Source organism: Thalassophryne amazonica, chromosome 16 (assembly GCF_902500255.1).
Source record: "Thalassophryne amazonica chromosome 16, fThaAma1.1, whole genome shotgun sequence".
Lineage (NCBI taxonomy): Eukaryota > Metazoa > Chordata > Actinopteri > Batrachoidiformes > Batrachoididae > Thalassophryne > Thalassophryne amazonica.
The window spans coordinates 81,147,091-81,166,559 of record NC_047118.1 but is presented as its reverse complement, the minus strand read 5'-3'; the positions used below and the strand labels follow the sequence as shown (position 1 = coordinate 81,166,559).

The 19,469-nt window shown below is 44.0% G+C and overlaps 1 protein-coding gene across 1 annotated transcript in view; it reads right to left on the bottom strand.

The window, feature by feature from the left end:
* The window catches only part of c16h16orf89 (chromosome 16 C16orf89 homolog), a 76,158-nt gene that overhangs the window by 22,711 nt on the left and 33,978 nt on the right, over positions 1-19,469 (bottom strand). The gene's annotated exons all lie outside the window — the stretch shown is intronic.

Sequence of the window (19,469 nt, the reverse complement as noted above, 5' to 3'; positions counted from 1 at the left end):
TATAGACTCCAATGTTGTAGCTGTGCTGCTGGGCTCTTAAGTCATGAGTCCGCTTTTGTCGAAGTTGTGCTGCTCGGAGATACTTTTGAGCTAACTTGTGGACCTCATCAAGGCTCTTTTCCAGGTCATGCACGTATTTGGTGGGTTCCTTTTCGTTACATTTCCGCTTTGCCACACCTAACCAAGTGTCTTGTGGTTGATGGACCTCTCTTCCCAGCATTAGCATGTCAGGCATAAATCCAGTGCTCGACTATTGTGCACTGCGATATGTAGCTGTTAGAAGGGGTAGGTGTTCATCCCAGTTTTTTTGGTTTTGATCCACGTAGCAGCGAATCATCTGGAGAAGTGTACGATTAAAACGTTCCACCTGTCCATTTGAAGCAGGGTGGTATGGTGTGGTCCTGGTGATTTGAAGAGTTTGCAAATCTCCTGAAACAGTGCACTCTCAAAGTTACAGCCCTGATCTGTATGTAGCTCCAGCGGGGCTCCAAAGCGCAAGAGGAAACCACTGACCATAATTGGCAAAACTTCTGGGGAAAACCTGGTCTTGTTAGGAGAGACGGCATCCATCCCACTTTGGATGGAGCAGCTCTCATTTCCAGAAATCTGGCCAATTTTCTTAAATCCTCCAAACCGTGACTATCCAGGGTTGGGACCAGGAAGCAGAGTTGTAGTCTTACACACCTCTCTACAGCTTCTCTCCCCCTGCCATCCCCTCATTACCCCATCCCCGTAGAGACGGTGCCTGCTCCCAGACCACCAATAACCAGCAAAAATCTATTTAAGCATAAAAATTCAAAAAGAAAAAATAATATAGCACCTTCAACTGCACCACAGACTAAACAGTTAAATGTGGTCTATTAAACATTAGGTCTCTCTCTTCTAAGTCCCTGTTAGTAAATGATATAATAATTGATCAACATATTGATTTATTCTGCCTAACAGAAACCTGGTTACAGCAGGATGAATATGTTAGTTTAAATGAGTCAACACCCCCCGAGTCACACTAACTGCCAGAATGCTCGTAGCACGGGCCGAGGCGGAGGATTAGCAGCAATCTTCCATTCCAGCTTATTAATTAATCAAAAACCCAGACAGAGCTTTAATTCATTTGAAAGCTTGACTCTTAGTCTTGTCCATCCAAATTGGAAGTCCCAAAAACCAGTTTTATTTGTTGTTATCTATTGTCCACCTGGTCATTACTGTGAGTTTCTCTGTGAATTTTCAGACCTTTTGTCTGACTTAGTGCTTAGCTTAGATAAGATAATTATAGTGGGCGATTTTAACATCCACACAGATGCTGAGAATGACAGCCTCAACACTGCATTTTATCTATTATTAGACTCAACTGGCTTTGCTCAAAATGTAAATGAGTCCACCCACCACTTTAATCATATCTTAGATCTTGTTCTGACTTATGGTATGGAAATTGACGACTTAACAGTATTCCCTGAAAACTCCCTTCTGTCTGATCATTTCTTAATAACATTTACATTTACTCTGATGGACTACCCAGCAGTGGGGAATAACTTTCATTACACTAGAAGTCTTTCAGAAAGCGCTGTAACTAGGTTTAAGGATATGATTCCTTCTTTATGTTCTCTAATGCCATATACCAACACAGTGCAGAGCAGCTACCTAAACTCTGTAAGTGAGATAGAGTATCTCGTCAATAGTTTTACATCCTCATTGAAGACAACTTTGGATACTGTAGCTCCTCTGAAAAAGAGAGCTTTAAATCAGAAGTGCCTGACTCCGTGGTATAACTCACAAACTTGCAGTTTAAAGCAGATAACTCGTAAGTTGGAGAGGAAATGGCGTCTCACTAATTTAGAAGATCTTCACTTAGCCTGGAAAAAGAGTCTGTTGCTCTATAAAAAAGCCCTCCGTAAAGCTAGGACATCTTACTACTCATCACTAATTGAAGAAAATAAGAACAACCCCAGGTTTCTTTTCAGCACTGTAGCCAGGCTGACAAAGAGTCAGAGCTCTATTGAGCTGAGTATTCCTTTAACTTTAACTAGTAATGACTTCATGACTTTCTATGCTAATAAAATTTTAACTATTAGAGAAAAAATTACTCATAACCATCCCAAAGACGTATCGTTATCTTTGGCTGCTTTCAGTGATGCCGGTATTTGTCTGAGTTATTTTCATTAGTTACTTCCTCCAAACCATCAACATGTCTATTAGACCCCATTCCTACCAGGCTGCTCAAGGAAGCCCTACCATTAATTAATGCTTCGATCTTAAATATGATCAATCTATCTTTATTAGTTGGCTATGTACCACAGGCTTTTAAGGTGGCAGTAATTAAACCATTACTTAAAAAGCCATCACTTGACCCAGCTATCTTAGCTAATTATAGGCCAATCTCCAACCTTCCTTTTCTCTCAAAAATTCTTGAAAGGGTAGTTGTAAAACAGCTAACTGATCATCTGCAGAGGAATGGTCTATTTGAAGAGTTTCAGTCAGGTTTTAGAATTCATCATAGTACAGAAACAGCATTAGTGAAGGTTACAAATTATCTTGTTATGGCCTCAGACAGTGGACTCATCTCTGTGCTTGTTCTGTTAGTCCTCAGTGCTGCTTTTGATACTGTTGACCATAAAATTTTATTACAGAGATTAGAGCATGCCATAGGTATTAACGGCACTGCGCTGCGGTGGTTTGAATCATATTTATCTAATAGATTACAATTTGTTCATGTAAATGGGGAATCTTCTTCACAGACTAAGATTAATTATGGAGTTCCACAAGGTTCTGTGCTAGGACCAATTTTATTCACTTTATACATGTTTCCCTTTGGCAGTATTATTAGACGGCATTGCTTAAATTTTCATTGTTACGCAGATGATACCCAGCTTTATCTATCCATGAAGCCAGAGGACACACACCAATTAGCTAAACTGCAGGATTGTCTTACAGACATAAAGCCAATGGATGACCTCTAATTTCCTGCTTTTAAACTCAGATAAAACTGAAGTTATTGTACTTGGCCCCACAAAAATAGAAACATGGTGTCTAACCAGATCCTTACTCTGGATGGCATTACCCTGACCTCTAGTAATACTGTGAGAAATCTTGGAGTCATTTTTGATCAGGATATGTCATTCAATGCGCATATTAAACAAATATGTAGGACTGCTTTTTTGCATTTGCGCAATATCTCTAAAATTAGAAAGGTCTTGTCTCAGAGTGATGCTGAAAAACTAATTCATGCATTTATTTCCTCTAGGCTGGACTATTGTAATTCATTATTATCAAGTTGTCCGAAAAGTTCCCTGAAAAGCCTTCAGTTAATTCAAAATGCTGCAGCTAGAGTGCTGGCAGGGACTAGAAGGAGAGAGCATATCTCACCCATATTGGCCTCTCTTCATTGGCTTCCTGTTAATTCTAGAATAGATTTAAAATTCTTCTTCTTACTTATAAAGTTTGAATAATCAGGTCCCATCTTATCTTAGGGACCTCATAGTACCATATCACCCCAATAGAGCGCTTCGCTCTCAGACTGCAGGCTTACTTGTAGTTCCTAGGGTTTGTAAGAGTAGAATGGGAGGCAGAGCCTTCAGCTTTCAGGCTCCTCTCCTGTGGAACCAGCTCCCAATTCAGATCAGGGAGACAGACACCCTATCTACTTTTAAGATTTGGCTTAAAACTTTACTTTTTGCTAAAGCTTATAGTTAGGGCTGGATCAGGTGACCCTGAACCATCCCTTAGTTATGCTGCTATAGACTTAGACTGCTGGGGGGTTCCCATGATGCACTGAGTGTTTCTTTCTCTTTTGCTCTGTATGTACCACTCTGCATTTAATCATTAGTGATTGATCTCTGCTCCCCTCCACAGCATGTCTTTTTCCTGGTTCTCTCCCTCAGCCCCAACCAGTCCCAGCAGAAGACTGCCCCTCCCTGAGCCTGGTTCTGCTGGAGGTTTCTTCCTGTTAAAAGGGAGTTTTTCCTTCCCACTGTTGCCAAGTGCTTGCTCACAGGGGGGCCGTTTTGACCGTTGGGGTTTTTCCGTAATTATTGTATGGCCTTGCCTTACAATATAAGGCGCCTTGGGGCAACTGTTTGTTGTGATTTGGCGCTATATAAATAAAATTGATTTGATTTGATTTGACCAGTGTCTTAGCCGTAGTCTCTGCTCCTTGATCTGGAATTGGGAATGCCTCCACCCACCTTGTGAACTGATCCATGATGACAAGGATGTACTTATTTCCAGAGGATGACATGGGAAATGGACCAAGCACATCAATATGCAACCGGTCCATGGGTGCCCCGGCCTGGTAGGTTTGCAGCTTAGCTCTCTGTATGGGGCTGCTCGATTTCTGGGCTCTACATCAGGGACATCCTTGGGTGTACTTGTGAAGGTCACCTCCCATGCTGTACCATGATACTCTGTCGGAAGCGATGCAGGGTCTTTGCCTCTCCCAAATGTCCAGACGGTGGAGGGTCATGACAGGCTTGCATTACTTTGGTTTGCAGTGAAGCTGGAACCAGCAGCAGCAAGGATGGGCTACTTCTGTCAGCATTCTTCCAGCGGTAATGCAGAATTCCCTGATGAAGCTCTACTTGTGGCCAGCAGAGCCAGTATTTTCTTACTGCTGGGCTCTCCATTGCAACTTGTTCTCTGCTTGGAAGAATTCCAGATTCTGTCCAGACAGACAATACTGAATCTTCTTTCTGGGCTATTACCAGCTGCTGGCAATGAAGAGGTTGAAGCCAGTTCACTGTGGGCGTATAGAGGTCAGTTTCCGCTTGCTGCTGGTCTGCCATTATGTTCCCATCCTCCTGTATGGCAGTCTGCCTAACGACCAAAGGAACAACATCATCCACGTCTTCCTCAAATCTGGCCCACTGCTCATGCAGTCTTTTGCAGTGTGGACACCCATAACATGGGAGCTCTGTCACATCCTTTCCTGCTTGATAGCAATCACAGTCTGCTGAGCCTTCTGTTGTGTGCCTGGACAGGGGTCTGCATTTGCATGCTGTCGGCCAGCTCGATGTTCAGTCTCAAAGTCATACTGAATAAGCTCCTCAAGCCAGTGTGCTAGTTGGCTCTCTGGATGTTTGAAACGGAAGAGCCAAGTCAGACTGCCCTGGTCTGTTTGAAGGAGGAACTTTCTGCCAAGAAGAAGGTGACGGAACTATCTTGTGTATCTGACGATGGCCAGTAGCTCTCGCTACACAGTATCTATGTTGTGCAGGAATGAGATGTGTGCTGGCATATAACTGGAGCTGTGATAGTACTGCACCAATGCTGCGGTTGGATGCATCAGTGTCCAAGATGTAGGTGCCAGTGGAAGCCGGATTAGCAAGAACCGGGGTAGAGGTCAGTTTCTCTTTGAGTTGCAGGAAGGCTTCCTGCTGTGCTTTGCCCCACTGGAACTCTACTGTCTTCTTGAGGAGACTGTTGAGAGGGCTGGCAAGTTCAGCAAAGGCAGAAACGAAGCGACAATAGTAATTGCATAGCCCTAGAAAGGCTTGTAACTGTTGAGTGTCTGTAGGTGGCTGCCAGTCCTGCACATCTTTGATCAGTGATGGGTTGGGACTTATCCCCTCTCCACTAACCATGTGTCCCAGGAAAAGGACCTTGTCTCTCAACAGGTGACATTTCTGGGGTTTCAGCTCGAGACCATAGCTGTGGAGGCGTTCAAAGACATCAGCCAAGCGCCGCAGATTCTCCTCAACCCCTCTGCCCAGGATGATGATATCATCCAAGTAGATGAGGAGTGTCTTCCACTGAAATCCACGGAGGTCCAGTTCCATGGCTCTCTGGAACATACCAGGTGCATTGCAGAGGCCAAATGGCATCCTGGTGTACTCATAAAGGCCATAGCAGGCAATGAATGCCATTTTTTCATAGTCTTTAGGGTCCACAGCAATCTGCCAATATCCGCACTGGAGATCTAGGGTTCAGAAAACAGTGGCTTCCCCCAGGACATCGAGGCACTCATCTGTTTTGGGTAATGGGCAAGCGTCCTTCATTGTAAGACCATTTAGATGACGATAGTCAACACACCAGGGAACACCACCATCCTTCTTGCGAACAAGGACAACTGGTGAAGCCCACTCAGATGAGGAAGGCACCACTACTCCTGCTTCCAGCATTTGTTTGAGGTGCTGCTCTTCCTCATGTTGGAAACCCAGTCCATCATACTGGTTGGCGTACTGGGCTAGCAGCCCCAGTGCTGATTGTATGGGTGACAGCGGAGAGATGCCCAAGGTCTGTATCACTAGCTGCAAAGAGGGATTTGTTCTTTAGGAGGAGCTCAATCAGTGTCACTTGCTAATCTTCACTGAGGGCCTCACTTGAGGATGTATACAGAACTTGCAGATGTTCTGGTAGTTCCATTACATTTCTAGCCACTCTTCCAACCATTGGCTCAGCTCTATTGCTGTGTTCCTCTTCAAACACAGTTTTCTGCTCACCACTGTTGCAGTCAACTATGACAACAGGATCCTCCGGAAATGTTTCAACCACATTCCAACACAAACCCCACAGGGCAGGGATGCTTTGGAGCTTGAGAAATTACAGATATGGACAGAAACTCTGGGGTCCATGTAGATGGCAACACTTCCTGAAGAGATGGTGTTAGATATGTTGAGTGGCTCCAGGACTGCTGGGAGACCAGGCCGTGGATTATCAACGTTACCCCAGACAAGGCACTCACTTTCTGGTGGTAGGATAATATTGTCTTCCAGTAGTACACGTGTCACAGAGTAGTCTTCCCCGTTGTGCTCACTGACGTTGGTAGGCACTGGCTCACTGCCCACAAATACCTGGCGACCAGCAAAGATTGTCAAGTCAGCAGCTTGCATTGCATCAAGGCCCAGAAGAATGGGGTCTTGGATCTGACCAACAAAAACTTTCCAGTTGATTTTCTGACTTCCAATCTCTAAGGTGACTTCAAATTCCCCCAAGGCAGACATTCTGCTACCAACTTCAGCATTTCTGACAGAGGTTCTGGTGAGCGGTTTCCATGCTTCTATTGGGAACATGTTGTAAACCTCTTCGGAGATCACTGTAACTTCAGCACCTGAGTCAACAATGGCTTGGACAGGCAGGCCATTCACTGATACCTCAATTTGCAAGCTGGGACCTCTCTTACCAATACCATCTTCCCAGATCTTCTCCAGGCTAAGCTTTCCCAGATGAATGTGCCTGATTCTACCTGCAGGTGGATTGCCAATTTCCTGAATGATAGGAAGCAGCACCTGAGGCTGGGGAAGAATGTCTCGGACTCCCGGACCACCAGTATCGGTACTCCTCAGGGCTGTGTCCTCTCTCCTCTGCCTTTCTCCCTGTACACCAACTACTGTATCTCTGATCACCAGTCTTTCAAGCTTATCAAGTTTGCAGATGACACCACCCTTATCAGACTCATCTCTGATGGGGATGAGTCTGCCTATAGGCTGGAGGTCCAACGACTGGTGTCCTGGTGCAGCTATAACAACTTGGTGCTGAACACCGAGAAGACAGTGGAGATTATTGTGGATTTTAGGAAGAACACAGCCCCTCTCCCCATCATTACCCTGACAGACACCCCCATCACCATAGTGGACGCCTTCTGTTTCCTGGGAATCACTCTAACCCAGGACCTCAGGTAGGAGTCCACCATTACTTCTGTTGTCAAGAAGGCCCAGCAGAGGATGTACTTCCTGTGGCAGTTGAAGAAATTCAACCTGCCAACAAGGATCATGGTGCAGTTTTACACTGCCATCATCGAGTCCATCCTCACCACCTCCATCACCATATGGTACACTGGAGCCACCACCAGGGACATACAGAGACTACAGCGCATTATACGCTCTGCCAAGAAAGTGATTGGCTGCAACTTTCCATCTCTTCAGGACCTGTACACCTCCAGGACACTGGGGCGTTCAGGTCGGATCAGAGCTGATCCTTCTCACCCTGGATATAGCCTTTTTGACCTCCTCCCCTCAGGCAGGAGGCTACGGTCCCTTCGGACCAGAACCTCCCGCCATAAGAACAGTTTTTTCCCCTCTGCTGTTAGCCTCATCAACAAGAACTTTTAGAACTCTAGATTGTTGCTATCACCATTTATTTATCTTAGCTCATACATTCTGTAACATTGCTATAGTGTTAAGTTTTATTATATATTACTTGTTTTACTGCTCTTTTTTTTAATGTTAGCACCAAGTACCGCAGCAATTTCCTAATGTTGTGAACTTGTTCACACATATGGCAATAAAACTTTTCTGATTAGATAGAATTGAAAATTCTTCTTCTTACTTATAAGGTTTTGAATAATCAGGTCCCATCTTATCTTAGGGACCTCATAGTACCATATCACCCCAATAGAGCGCTTCGCTCTCAGACTGCAGGCTTACTTGTAGTTCCTAGGGTTTGTAAGAGTAGAATAGGAGGCAAAGCCTTCAGCTTTCAGGCTCCTCTCCTCTGGAACCAGCTCCCAATTCGGATCAGGGAGACAGACACCCTCTCTACTTTTAAGATTAGGCTTAAAACTTTCCTTTTTGCTAAAGCTTAAGGTTAGGGCTGGATCAGGTGACCCTGAACCATCCCTTAGTTATGCTGCTATAGACTTAGACTGCTGGGGGGTTCCCATGATGCACTGAGTGTTTCTTTCTCTTTTTGCTCTGTATGCACCACTCTGCATTTAATCATTAGTGATTGCCTCAGCCAGTGTTTGAGGATCACGATTCATTACCTCATAGGCTACTTTTTGGTTCCTCAGTCCTTTTAAAAAGGCGTCAGTGGCTAGTTGGTCTTGTAGCAATAGGTATGTGCCAGAATAAGCCAGGCTCACAAGGCACTTCCTCAGCAAACTCTGCTGGTGATTCCTTGACCTGATGCAGCTCTCCCAGCTTCCTGTGGACAGTTGTAGGGGGATCTTTCACTCCGAACCATTGTGTGAGCTGTTCTTTAAGGACAGTATAGTCCTCAAGAATGTGTTCGGGCAAGGAGCAGACACAACGAACTGCAACTCCACGAAGACATTCATGGAGTCTGTCAACTCTCTCTGCACCAGTCCATCCATATTTGCGTGCTTGGCGCTCAAAGGGCAACAAAAATGAATTCCAGTCGTCTTTGCTATCATACGTGGCTAGCTTGACTTTGGTAGCTTCATGCGCTGAAGGTTGCCCCATATCCTGTCGATTTCCACTGCTGCCATGTATGACATATCCATCAGGTTGAGCCATTCATGCTGGGATAGTAAGTAAGTAAGTAAGTAAGCTTTATTTATAAAGCGCCTTTCACAGACCAGGGTCACAAAGAGCTGCACATGGCATACAACAAAAATCTAAAAATAACATACGAAAACAATAAAATACAATATTAGGCTAAAAAGCTAACTTAAAGAAATGCGTCTTTAGTTGCCTTCTAAAAGTATCTATACAGTCCAGAGAACGATGGGCACAGGGAAGCTCATTCCAGAGGCTAGGCGCCACCGCTTTAAAAGATCTGTCCCCGCGAGTTTTAAAACGGGTCGAGGAACCATCAACAGGTTCTGATTGGATGACCTGAGGCTCCTGGGGGAAGCATAAGGCTGGATCAGGTCCCTGATGTACTCCGGTGCCTGTCCATGCAGAGCTCTAAAAGTCAATACCAGGATTTTGTAATGAATCCTGTAGGAGACAGGCAGCCAATGCAAAGTATTAAGGATAGGAGTAATATGGTCCTTTCTGCAGGTGCGGGTAAGCAGGCGCGCAGCAGAAGTTTGCACAACCTGCAGGCAGGCCAACTCCTTCTTATTCAGACAGGTGAAAAGACTGTTACAATAATCCAAACGCGATGAGACGAATGCACGAACAATCATCTCAAGCTCTTTTAAAGTCACCATCTTACGTAGCTTAGAGATGTTCCGAATTTGCAAAAAACAGTTCTTAACCAGATAATTTGTGTGCTGCTCCAGAGACATCCCTCCATCCAAAATGACACCCAGGTTACGCAGGCTGCTTTTAACCGTGCAGCTTAGGCTACCGAGATGCTGCTTAATTCCAGGTACAGCACTATCTGGTGCTACGATCAGAGTCTCAGTCTTATTGGAATTTAACTGCAGACTGTTCTCAGTGAGCCATTCCGTAATTTTGGCCAAACAATTTGTGAGAGAGCAGAGTTTCTGTGGCTCAGTTGTCTTAAAAGAGCAGTACAGCTGCAGATCATCAGCATACAAATGATAGGACACATCACTGAACTGCTGGATCAACTTGCTGAGAGGAAGGAGATACAACGAGAACAAAACAGGTCCCAAGACCGATCCCTGTGGCACACCCCACAGAAGATCTGCAGATTCCGACACTGCATTGCCCACCATCACACTAAAAGTTCTACCAGTCAGGTAAGAGGTAAACCAATCTAAAACACAACCTGACATTCCAACCAAATCCCGCAATCTGTTTATCAGAATGCCATGGTCAACGGTATCAAACGCCGAAGACAGATCAAGCAGAATCAGCACAGAACATTTGCCAGTGGTCAGCTGCCATCATCATGTCACTAGACACCTTCAACAGGGTTTCAGTAGTGTCATGGATGTCGTTAGCCTGCAAAAAACGATCTCAACTGAACACAGACCACCTTTTCCAAGACTTTGGCCAAGAAAGGGGTTTTAGATATTGGCCTAAAGTTCTTGAGTTCTGTAGAATCCAATCCAGCTTTCTTTAACTGTGGTTCCACAATGGCATGTTTAAAATAACAGGGAAACACACCACTCGACAAAGACATATTAAACATTTTAGCAATGTAGTGCCCGATGGAGTCAAATACATTCACAAACAGTTTTAAACGGAAGAACATCCAAAATACCAGAGGATGGCTTCAACTTTATTCATGATGGTTGAGATGTCCTCTACAGTAACAGGCTCAAATGAGGCCCAGCACTGAGTGGGAGGTTCCCAGTGCTGGGGACCATGGCATGGAGGCAGGTTGTCCTTTATAACTCTACCTTATCAATAAAGAAATCCAGGAACTCCTCACAACTAGTTTTAGAGATAACAGGAGTGACGGCAGCAGGTGACACAAGAGAGCTGATTGTGTCAAAAAGCACTCTAGGATTTCTTTTATTGGAGGCAATCAGGCGATTAAAATAACTCGTCCTGGCCTCCTCTATCATCTTATTTAAGGAAGATATTAAGTCTCTTAAATGTAGCCTGTGAACCTCCAGTTTTGTTGACTTCCATAAGCGTTCAATCTGGCGACATGTTCTCCTTAGAGTCATAATCCCATCATTTATCCAAGGACAGAAACTTTCACGAGGAGCTTTACTAACCTTAAGTGGTGCCACTTGATCCAAGATAGTGGCACAGTGGCTATTAAAGCTATTCATGAAACAATCAGTTTCAGTGAGATCGTTAAAAAGTAAAGGGTTGAACTTATCACAGAAAAGCGTAGCTGTTGTCGCTGTGATAATTCTCCTTTCTGCCTTAGTAGAAACAGGTCGAGGCTCAGATGGCACCATCAATCAAAGAAAACACAATGGTCACTCAGAACATCCTCCACACATACATTGGTAATTTCCAGGCCCAGTGCAAAAACCAGATCCAACGTGTGACCCTTGTTGTGAGTGGACCTGACACATACAAAAGCCTCTGTCATAGATATAAGCTCTCTTGCTGAAGTGGAAGAATCAACATCAATCTGGAAATTAAAATCACCCAAAATTAAGACCTTTTCCAATCTAATTATAGACGATAAAAGTCAGTAAAAGCCTTAAGAAAAGTCCCAGCAGGGCCAGGAGGTCGATAGATCAAAATACTATAAAATTTATGTGAGGAACCAACTTCTATCAAAAGAGGGGGCGTGGCTTGTATCCGACAGTCTGCATGCGTACTGGTCCCGGTGCACAGCAGCCAGTCCTCCCCCCGTGCGACAGGGGCGGGGCTTACCCACTGCTAAGCAATCCGCAGGACAGAGCTCATTTAAATGGATGCATTCATTTTCCCTCTGCCACGTTTTCTGTGAGGAAAAAGAAAGTCCAAGTTTTTCCTGACAATAAGCTCATTAATGGAGAACGCTTTATTTGAAATAGAGCGCGCATTCAATAATCCAATCTGACTCAACAATGAGGCGGTAGTCGAGTCCGCTGAGCACAGCGGGATAGGCTGCAGACATCTCCCACAGTCACGTGAGGCACCACTGTACCAGCGAAACCCAGGCTGCTCCCGAGATGTAAACACGGAAAACAGGGGCGGACCCGGGACCCAACCGACTCGTCCATCGGGGACCCAGTGATGTCCAGGCTGAGTCCTGCAACACAGAGGAGTGGTGGGATGCGTGAACAGGGCCGCACCGCCAGCCGTATGGCCCTGCAAGAGTGGAACTGGGCAAAGCCACCTGTAGCTTCAGTATCCACGAGCCGCACACCACACTCCTTGTCTGATCCGAACCTGGACACCCGCTCTGCAGCCTCTTCTCCTCTTTTTCGGACTACCTGGACGTCACCACAACATCAGGTATTCCCGGGAGGAGGGGGAACACACAAACGTAGGTGGGAAAGTTTGCTTGTAGCTATCCCAGTCATGAAAGAGGCATTCCATTGTCTCTTTAATTTTAAAAAGAGAGTCACGATCATAAATCTGTATTGCACTTACGCAATCGCTATCCGTCAAAGCTGATATGACAGCACACACAATCAGGAAAATAACAGAAAAATGACATGGTAACAGGCAAGCAGCAGCCGGAACACACACAGGCGCCATCTTGTCATAGGATGTTGAAGCATTCATTCATCTCTGTGCTGCACAGCTGGGTCTTGTATGTGAGCGGTGTTAGCGGGGCCTGCACTGTGAGACCTCTGTCGAATTACCTCCAGCTCTGCAGCAAATGGCATATCAGCTTAACTATTGGGTTGCTCCTGCATCCCTCGGAATGTTGATGAAGGATTAATAGCACCTGCATGCTGACCCAACACTGCAGTTTTCTCTCTTACTGTTCCCCTTGACTCTGCCGTCACATGTTCTATTACTGGTGCAAGATGTTTTTGAAACTGCTGAGTCTGATGCTCCAATAATGTCTTCAGCCATGCTGGTGGCTCAGCAGGTGCTGCTGCAGCTCCCAGCAATTCTTCAGTCTCATCCATTTTCTGTTTCTCTTATTTATTTTTTACAGTGCAATTTTTTCTTTTTTTTTACAGTGCAGCTTATTTTGTTTTATAGTGCAGCCAATTACTTTCACTTGCTTTACTCAGCTTGTAGTCATCAGTCTGATGCTTTAATCTCCTTTACTGATTCAGTCTTTCAGCAGTGCAGTAGATCTTGTAGGTCATTTTTTACAGTGCAACAGCCACTCACTTGGCAGCTTGCCTGCTTTTGCGCACACAGAGAGAGAGCACCGCTCCACTCTCTTTGTTGCTGCTGCAAACTTGGGTCTGCAGTTATTTTTTTTCCTGTCCTTTATCTTTCCTTGTACACTTCACCTTCGTCTTGCTGAAGCCACGACGAGGCCGTTTCTCGCGTCAGAATCTGCTACCGAATATCCCACTTCTGACACCAGTTGTTAGTTTCAGCCAACAAAGATGGCAGGAGAAGGATGGACTCGTGACAAGGAAAATTAAGTTTATCTTCTTTTACTGAAGAATGCAGGTGTACAGTTCTGTGGACACTCTAACTCCGGTGCAGATGACTTCTTGAGCCCACCAGAGCCAGCGAGCGACACACACATGCACGATCAAAACAGACTGCTTTTTTTTCCTTTTTTCCCCCCCAAAAAACCACAACGTGCCTACATAGCACGTAAGCTACCATAACACCCAAATTAACTAACATAACTGAACTTCTAACATAACTGATATGCCAAACAACATGGGGTATAAAACAAAACACTAAGTGTATTAGTACTACAATATGTCACATGTCACAGAATCCAATGGCGGTCAACCTTGTTTGACCGTTACTTTGGAAACAATATCCAACACAGTCAAAACTATTCCATTTACAACCCCAATTCCAATGAAGTTGGGACGTTGTGTAAAATGTAAATAAAAACAGTATACAATGATTTCCAAATCCTCTTCAACCTATATATGCCTCTACTGGCCTCTACTGGTGGTTGGCTCTCACTGCGGTATTGTATCACTTCCTGTTCCGGAGCACAGCGGTGTTTTTCTGTATCTGTTAGCTGTTTAATCTGCGCAGTTAGATTGATCTAGTTATCAAGATTACTATTTGTTTCCCAGTGTAATCTTTACGTGCCTTAACTAAAGCACTCCTATCTGCTGAATCACCTCTAAATTATTTACACATTATTCACTTTGCGTGTTTTTAGGAATCCGCTAGCTTAGCGTAGCTACTAGCTCTTAGCCGATTTAGCATGGCAGCTTCTCCTGTCTCTCCCTCACTTTTCTGCTCTGGGTGTGAAATGTTTAGTTATTCCTCGGCCTCCTTTAGCAGTAACGGTACTTGTAATAAGTGTAGCTTATTCGTAGCTTTGGAGGCCAGGCTGGGCGAATTGGAGACTCGGCTCCGCACCGTGGAAAATTCTACAGCTAGCCAGGCCCCATGTAGTCGGTGCGGGACCAAGGTAGCTTAGCCGCCGGTTAGTTACCCCTGGCAGATCCCGAGCAGCCGGGAAAGCAGGCTGACTGGGTTACTGTGAGGAGGAAGCATAGCCCTAAACAGAAGCCCCGTGTACACCGCCAACCCGTTCACATCTCTAACCGTTTTTCCCCACTCAACGACACACCCGCCGAGGATCAGACTCTGGTTATTGGCGACTCTGTTTTGTGAAATGTGAAGTTAGTGACACCAGCAACCATAGTCAATTGTCTTCCGGGGCCAGAGCAGGCGACATTGAAGGAAATTTGAAACTGCTGGCTAAGGCTAAGCGTAAATTTGGTAAGATTGTAATTGACGTCGGCAGTAATGACACCCGGTTACGCCAATCGGAGGTCACTAAAATTAACATTAAATCGGTGTGTAACTTTGCAAAAACAATGTCGGACTCTGTAGTTTTCTCTGGGCCCCTCCCCAATCAGACCGGGAGTGACATGTTTAGCCGCATGTTCTCCTTGAATTGCTGTCTGTCTGAGTGGTGTCTAAAAAATGAGGTGGGCTTCATAGATAATTGGCAAAGCTTCTGGGGAAAACCTGGTCTTGTTAGGAGAGACGGCATCCATCCCACTTTGGATGGAGCAGCTCTCATTTCTAGAAATCTGGCCAATTTTCTTAAATCCTCCAAACCGTGACTATCCAGGGTTGGGACCAGGAAGCAGAGTTGTAGTCTTACACACCTCTCTGCAGCTTCTCTCCCCCTGCCATCCCCTCATTACCCCATCCCCGTAGAGACGGTGCCTGCTCCCAGACCACCAATAACCAGCAAAAATCTATTTAAGCATTAAAAATTCAAAAGAAAAATAATATAGCACCTTCAACTGCACCACAGACTAAAACAGTTAAATGTGGTCTATTAAACATTAGGTCTCTCTCTTCTAAGTCCCTGTTGGTAAATGATATAATAATTGATCAACATATTGATTTATTCTGCCTTACAGAAACCTGGTTACAGCAGGATGAATATGTTAGTTTAAATGAGTCAACACCCCCGAGTCACACTAACTGTCAGAATGCTCGTAGCACGGGCCGGGGCGGAGGATTAGCAGCAATCTTCCATTCCAGCTTATTAATTAATCAAAAACCCAGACAGAGCTTTAATTCATTTGAAAGCTTGACTCTTAGTCTTGTCCATCCAAATTGGAAGTCCCAAAAACCAGTTTGATTTGTTATTATCTATCGTCCACCTGGTCGTTACTGTGAGTTTCTCTGTGAATTTTCAGACCTTTTGTCTGACTTAGTGCTTAGCTCAGATAAGATAATTATAGTGGGCGATTTTAACATCCACACAGATGCTGAGAATGACAGCCTCAACACTGCATTTAATCTATTATTAGACTCTATTGGCTTTGCTCAAAAAGTAAATGAGTCCACCACCACTTTAATCATATGTTAGATCTTGTTCTGACTTATGGTATGGAAATAGAAGACTTACAGTATTCCCTGAAAACTCCCTTCTGTCTGATCATTTCTTAATAACATTTACATTTACTCTGATGGACTACCCAGCAGTGGGGAATAAGTTTCATTACACTAGAAGTCTTTCAGAAAGCGCTGTAACTAGGTTTAAGGATATGATTCCTTCTTTATGTTCTCTAATGCCATATACCAACACAGTGCAGAGTAGCTACCTAAACTCTGTAAGTGAGATAGAGTATCTCGTCAATAGTTTTACATCCTCATTGAAGACAACTTTGGATGCTGTAGCTCCTCTAAAAAAGAGAGCTTTAAATCAGAAGTGCTGACTCCGTGGTATAACTCACAAACTCGTAGCTAAAGCAGATAACCGTAAGTTGGAGAGGAAATGGCGTCTCACTAATTTAGAAGATCTTCACTTAGCCTGGAAAAAGAGTCTGTTGCTCTATAAAAAAGCGCTCCGTAAAGCTAGGACATCTTTCTACTCATCACTAATTGAAGAAAATAAGAACAACCCCAGGTTTCTTTTCAGCACTGTAGCCAGGCTGACAAAGAGTCAGAGCTCTATTGAGCTGAGTATTCCCACTAACTTTAACTAGTAATGACTTCACGACTTTCTTTGCTAACAAAATTTTAACTATTAGAGAAAAAATTACTCATAACCATCCCAAAGACGTATCGTTATCTTGGCTGCTTTTCAGTGATGCCGGTATTTGGTTAGACTCTTTCTCTCTGATTGCTCTGTCTGAGTTATTTTCATTAGTTACTTCATCCAAACCATCAACATGTTTATTAGACCCCATTCCTACCAGGCTGCTCAAGGAAGTCCTACCATTATTTAATGCTTCGATCTTAAATATGATCAATGTATCTTTGTTAGTTGGCTATGTACCACAGGCTTTTAAGGTGGCAGTAATTAAACCATTACTTAAAAAGCCATCACTTGACCCAGCTATCTTAGCTAATTATAGGCCAATCTCCAACCTTCCTTTTCTCTCAAAAATTCTTGAAAGGGTAGTTGTAAAACAGCTAACTGATCATCTGCAGAGGAATGGTCTATTGAAGAGTTTCAGTCAGGTTTTAGAATTCATCATAGTACAGAAACAGCATTAGTGAAGGTTACAAATGATCTTCTTATGGCCTCGGACAGTGGACTCATCTCTTGCTTGTTCTGTTAGACCTCAGTGCTGCTTTTGATACTGTTGACCATAAATTTATTACAGCGATTAGAGCATGCCATAGGTATTAAAGGCACTGTGCTGCGGTGGTTGAATCATATTTGTCTAATAGATTACAATTTGTTCATGTAAATGGGAATCTTCTTCACAGACTAAAGTTAATTATGGAGTTCCACAAGGTTCTGTGCTAGGACCAATTTTATTCACTTTATACATGCTTCCCTTAGGCAGTATTATAGACGGTATTGCTTAAATTTTCATTGTTACGCAGATGATACCCAGCTTATCTATTCATGAAGCCAGAGGACACACACCAATTAGCTAAACTGCAGGATTGTCTTACAGACATAAAGACATGGATGACCTCTAATTTCCTGCTTTAAACTCAGATAAACTGAAGTTATTGTACTTGGCCCCACAAATCTTAGAAACATGGTGTCTAACCAGATCCTTACTCTGGATGGCATTACCCTGACCTCTAGTAATACTGTGAGAAATCTTGGAGTCATTTTTGATCAGGATATGTCATTCAAAGCGCATATTAAACAAATATGTAGGACTGCTTTTTTGCATTTACGCAATATCTCTAAAATCAGAAAGGTCTTGTCTCAGAGTGATGCTGAAAAACTAATTTCATGCATTTATTTCCTCTAGGCTGGACTATTGTAATTCATTATTATCAGGTTGTCCTAAAAGTTCCCTAAAAGCCTTCAGTTAATTCAAAATGCTGCAGCTAGAGTACTGACGGGGACTAGAAGGAGAGAGCATATCTCACCCATATTGGCCTCTCTTCATTGGCTTCCTGTTAATTCTAGAATAAGATTTTAAAATTCTTCTTCTTACTTATAAGGTTTTGAATAATCAGGTCCCATCTTATCTTAGGGACCTCGTAGTACCATATCACCCCAATAGAGCGCTTCGCTCTCAGACTGCAGGCTTACTTGTAGTTCCTAGGGTTTGTAAGAGTAGAATGGAGGCAGAGCCTTCAGCTTTCTCCTCTCCTGTGGAACCAGCTCCCAATTCAGATCAGGGAGACAGACACCCTCTCTACTTTTAAGATTAGGCTTAAACTTTCCTTTTTGCTAAGCTTATAGTTAGGGCTGGATCAGGTGACCCTGAACCATCCCTTAGTTATGCTGCTATAGACGTAGACTGCTGGGGGGTTCCCATGATGCACTGTTTCTTTCTCTTTTTGCTCTGTATGCACCACTCTGCATTTAATCATTAGTGATGATCTCTGCTCCCCTCCACAGCATGTCTTTTTCCTGGTTCTCGTCCCTCAGCCCCAACCAGTCCCAGCAGAAGACTGCCCCTCCCTGAGCCTGGTTCTGCTGGAGGTTTCTTCCTGTTAAAAGGGAGTTTTTCCTTCCCACTGTAGCCAAGTGCTTGCTCACAGGGGGTCATTTTGACCGTTGGGGTTTTTACATAATTATTGTATGGCCTTGCCTTACAATATAAAGCGCCTTGGGTCAACTGTTTGTTGTGATTTTGGCGCTATTATAAAAATTGATGATTGATGATTGATATTCAATTGAATACACCACAAAGACAAAATATTTAATGTTCAAACTGATAAACTTTATTGTGTTTGTGCAAATATTTGCTCATTTGAAATGGATTGCCTGCAACACATTTCAAAAAAGCTGGGACAGTGGTATGTTTACCGCTGTGTTACATCACCTTTCCTTCTAACAACACTCAATAAGCGTTTGGGAACTGAGGACATTAATTGTGAAGCTTTGTAGGTGGAATTCTTTCCCATTCTTGCTTGATGTACGACTTCAGTTGTTCAACAGTCCGGGGTCTCTGCTGTCGATCTTTGCGCTCATAATGCGCCACACATTTTCAATGGGCAACAGGTCTGGACTGCAGGCAGGCCAGTCTAGTACCCGCACTCTTTTACTACAAAGCCACGCTTTTGTAACACGTGCAGAATGTGGCTTGGCAGTGTCTTGCTGAAATAAGCAGGGACGTCCCTGAAAAAGACGTTGCTTGGATGGCAGCATGTGTTGCTCCAAAACCTAGATGTACCTTTCAGCATTGATGGTGCCATAACAGATGTGTAAGTTACCAGAGTTTTACCAGAGTGCCATGGGCACGAACACACCACCATACCATCACAGATGCTGGCTTTTGAACTTTGCGCTGGTAACAATCTGGATGGTCTTTTTCCTCTTTTGTCCGGACGACACGACATCCATGATTTCCAAAAACAATTTGAAATGTGGACTCATCAGACCACAGCACACTTTTCCACTTTGCGTCTGTCCATTTCAAATGAGCTCAGGCCCAGAGAAGGCAGCAGTGTTTCTGGATGTTGTTGATGTATGGCTTTCGCTTTGCA